Source organism: Salmo trutta, chromosome 30 (genome assembly GCF_901001165.1).
Source record: "Salmo trutta chromosome 30, fSalTru1.1, whole genome shotgun sequence".
In the NCBI taxonomy this organism is placed as follows: domain Eukaryota; kingdom Metazoa; phylum Chordata; class Actinopteri; order Salmoniformes; family Salmonidae; genus Salmo; species Salmo trutta.
The window spans coordinates 21,098,071-21,101,968 of NC_042986.1; the positions used below are offsets into that span (position 1 = coordinate 21,098,071).

Here is a 3,898-nt window from a genome sequence, read left to right on the forward strand (position 1 = left end):
GCTGTGAAACAAAGGGAGTGTGTGGGGTATGAAGAGTAAACTCATGATATCACAAAGGGAGGAAGGAATGGAGAATGCAGCTGCATTCGACCAAGGCCAAGACGTGCTGGGAAATACACTGAGAGAAAGAGAGAACAGGGTCACATAAAAAGACATAAAATAAGAGAAACTCACACAGTATGGTTGGAAGATGGTCCAAGAAAATGAAGAATTGAGAGAGTTAAGGGAAATGACCACAGTGGTGTTTGAGAAGAAAATAGAAAATGAAGGATAGAGGTGGGCCTAGGTGGAGGAAAAGAGAGTGGCCCCACGGCCAGCTCGAGATGAGGAATCCTTTTTAATGTAAACAGTGATATAAACACTTCTGCACCGAGATAAGGGGTTTGTGAGCGCTTGTGCTGTGTTACAATTTAATGTTGCATTCTTTTCCTCCAGATTGTATGATAGAACCTGGGAGTAAGGGCTTGGAGAACTCTGTCTCTGAAATTGGATGACTCGTTGGGCCAGTAACCAAAAGGTTGCTGGATCGAATCCCCGAGCTGACAAGGTAAAAATCTGTCGTGCCCCGGTAGGCCATTATTGTAAATAAGAATTTGTTCTTAACTGACTTGCCTAGTTTAATTAATGCAACAGTAGTGTGACCTCATTGACTGTGTGTGTGTGTGTTTGTGTTTCCCTCTTGTGGAGACATACAGCAGTGCAAACCTGTACTCATAGCTCTCACCATAAGTTAAAGCACTTCTTAATGACAGGGAGATGACAGTTGATGTGCCCAGTTCATCCTGCCTGTTAACAGTCACTTATTATTAATGTTTTCCTCTTATTCTACTCATTTATCTTCTCCCTTTTCTTTCTCCCTCCCTTCCTCTGTGCCGTAGGGTCAGTTGGTGAAGCTGCCTGCCTTATTTTCACTTGTCAATGAACCAGAGGGATGGGAAAAGAGTCATCACATAGTCTGTCAGTGATACGGTACCAGGGGGTTGTGTTTGAACTTGTCTGCATGAACACTGCTTTCTACCGGTCAATGCTTCATGTAGCTCAGACGCATGGGAGAATTGATGTTTTACCTGGGGGTATAGATAAAGGAGACAGAGTCAGTAGTGTTCCAAGGTTAAGGGGTTGTTTCCAACAAAATCAAGATGGGATCAGTGGGACGTACTGTGTGTCAAGGAATATAATTAATTGGCAAAAACTGTTATAGTATATAATGCTAAAGTTGTTTCGCAAACACAAACTTGATACATAGGCTACATATACTGTAACTGTCACGTCCTGACCAGTAATAAGATTATTTGCTATTGTAGTTTGGTCAGGACGTGGCAGAGGGTATTTTGTTTATGTGTTTCGGGGTGATGGTTAATGTAGTAGGGTGTTTGATTTATTATTTCCGGGTTTTTTGGTCACTGCTCTATGTTAGTCTATTTCTATGTTCTTTCTAGTTAGTCTGTTTCTTGTTTAGCTGTCTATGCCTGACAAGACTGTCTTTTCGTCGTTCATCATTGTTGTTATTTTTGTATACGTGTTTGTTTGGTTTGCCTTCTTTCGCCTATTAAAAGAAGATGAGTATACAACCCGTTGCGTTTTGGTCCTTTCCAGACGACAACCGTTACAGAACCTCCCACCACAAATGGACCAAGCAGCGGAGTAAGGAGCAAGGGGAATTCAATATGAACTGGCGGGAGAAATGGACGTGGGAGCAGATTCTGGCCGGAGAGGGCTCATGGAGGAAGTCTGGTGAGGACCGGGAACGCTACCGGGGAACACGACTGGCATTTAAGCCCGAGAGGCAGCCCCAATCATTTTTTGGGGGGGGGGCACGTGGGTAGTTTGGCTGGGCGAGGTTTGAGCCCCAGGCCAAATCCCCGTACCTTTTCTGGGCAACCAGTGAATGGACAGGTCCCGTGCTTCGGGGTAATGGGTACTGTGGCGAGGCCAAGTATTTTTAGGCCGGTACGCGCAATACCAGCGCCACGCATTTGCCAGGAGGAGGTGGGCATCCAGCCAGTTAGAGCGATGCCAGTTCTGCCCTCGAGACCGCCAGTACGCCTCTACGGTCCAGTGCGTCAGCCCAGTCCGACTCGTCCTGTTCCCACTCCCCGCACTAGCCCTGAGGTGCGTGTTCCCAGGCTGATACCTCCAGTACCAGCACCACGCATCAGGCTTCTAGTGTGTCAACCCAGTCCGACTCGGCCTGTTCCCGCTCCCCACACTAGCCCTGAGGTGCGTGTTCCCAGGCTGATACCTCCAGTACCAGCACCACGCATTAGGCTTCCAGTGCGTCAGCCCAGTCCGACTCGTCCTGTTCCCGCTCCCCGCACTAGCCCTGAGGTGCGTGTTCCCAGGCTGATACCTCCAGTACCAGCACCACGCATCAGGCTTCTAGTGCGTCAACCCAGTCCGACTCGGCCTGTTCCCGCTCCCCGCACTAGCCCTGAGGTGCGTGTCCCCAGACTGGCACATCCAGTACCAGTACCACGCATCAGGCTTCCAGTGCGTCAGCCCAGCCTCGAGAGTTCGGCAATAGTGTGCAGTCCAGAGTATCCGGCAACAGTATGCGGTCCAGAGTATCCGGCAACAGTGTGCGGTCCAGAGTATCCGGCAACAGTGTGCGGTCCAGAGTATCCGGCAACAGTGTGCAGTCCAGAGTATCCGGCAACAGTGTGCAGTCCAGAGTATCCGGCAACAGTGTGCAGTCCAGAGTATCCGGCAACAGTGTCTAGTCCGGAACCGAGGGAGACTGCCTGTGATCCGGAACCGAGGGAGTTTGCCTGCGACCCGGAACCGAGGGAGTCTGCCTGCGACCCGGAACCGAGGGAGTCTGCCTGCGACCCGGAACCGAGGGAGTTTGCCTGCGACCCGGAACCGAGGGAGCTTGCCTGCGACCCGGAACCGTGGGAGTCTGCCTGCGACCCGGAGCCGAGGGAGTCTGCCTGCGACCTAGAACCGAAGGGGTCTGCCTGTGACCCAGAACCGAGTGAGTCTGCCTGTGACCCGGAACCAAGGGAGTCTATCAGCAACCTGGAACTGAGTAAGTCTTACGATTCGGAACTAGATATGATTAACTGTATGAATGAGTCTGCCTTCAGTATGGAACGGAAGAGGTCTGCCGATGATCCGGAACGAGGGGAGTCTGCCTACGGCCCGAAACTGATCAAGTCTGTCTGCATTCTGGAGGACAGTAGGCCGGAGCCAGAATCACCTCCGGTATAGGTGGGTTGGGGAGGGGGGGTGTAGCACAGGTGCCGTCGTTGACGGCAGCCACCCTCGCTTCCCTCCCTTTAGTTTATGGGGAATTTTTCTTTTTGTTGTTGTTTTTAAAAAAAATAAAAAATTTATGAGGTGCATCCGGGGTCTGCACCTTTGGGGGGGGTACTGTCACGTCCTGACCAGTAATAAGATTATTTGCTATTGTAGTTTGGTCAGGACGTGGCAGAGGGTATTTTGTTTATGTGTTTCGGTGTGATGGTTTATGTAGTAGGGTGTTTGATTTATTATTTCCAGGTTTTTTGGTCACTACTCTATGTTAGTCTATTTCTATGTTCTTTCTAGTTAGTCTGTTTCTTGTTTAGCTGTCTATGCCTGACAAGACTGTCTTTTCGTCGTTCATCATTGTTGTTATTTTTGTATACGTGTTTGTTTGGTTTGCCTTCTTTCGCCTATTAAAAGAAGATGAGTATACAACGCGCTGCGTTTTGGTCCTTTCCTGATGACAACCGTTACAGTAACAATCACTTATAACAGTGATTAGAACTTTAATTCACTGTGTTGTATGGCTTTCAGATTTTCCTTTTAGCCACCAAGTAAACACACCTTTTTTTCCAACACCTAAAAGTACATGGGCCTCGACCCACCAGTGGGTCCTTTGGGAAACACTGACTTCATAATGTCACCAGTGAAC

At 49.0% G+C, this 3,898-nt stretch overlaps 1 long non-coding RNA gene across 1 annotated transcript; it reads left to right on the forward strand.

The window, feature by feature from the left end:
- LOC115168827 (uncharacterized) lies at positions 1-1,269 on the forward strand. Its single transcript, XR_003870756.1, has 3 exons — positions 1-342; positions 436-547; positions 879-1,269. It is a non-coding gene; the product is annotated as an uncharacterized LOC115168827 (long non-coding RNA).
- Positions 1,270-3,898: the final 2,629 nt, after the last annotated feature.